We start from the raw sequence: 490 nt of genomic DNA, 5'->3' as shown, positions 1-490 counted from the left end.
CCACCTCCGACACATATATCCTCTTGGTCAATCTTTCCTCACTCATCCTCTCCATGTGCCCAAACCACTTCAAAACACCCTCTTCTGCTCTCTCAACCACGCTCTTTTTATTTCCACACATCTCTTTTACCCTTACGTTACTCACTCGATCAAACCACCTCACACCATACATTGTCCTCAAACATCTCATTTCCAGCACATCCATCCTCCTGCGCACAACTCTATCCATAGCCCACGCCTTGCAACCATACAACATTGTTGGAACCACTATTCCTTCAAACATACCCATTTTTGCTTTCTGAGATAATGTTCTCGACTTCCACACATTCTTCAAGGACCCCAGAATTTTCGCCCCCTCCCCCACCCTATGATCCACTTCCGCTTCCATGGTTCCATCCGCTGCCAGATCCACTCCCAGATATCTAAAACACTTCACTTCTTCCAGTTTTTCTCCATTCAAACTCACCTCCCAATTGACTTGACCCTCAAC

The sequence above is a fragment of the Panulirus ornatus genome, chromosome 50 (genome assembly GCF_036320965.1).
Source record: "Panulirus ornatus isolate Po-2019 chromosome 50, ASM3632096v1, whole genome shotgun sequence".
NCBI lineage: Eukaryota > Metazoa > Arthropoda > Malacostraca > Decapoda > Palinuridae > Panulirus > Panulirus ornatus.
The sequence above is the reverse complement of the archived record's forward strand: the minus strand, read 5'-3'. Positions refer to the sequence as shown.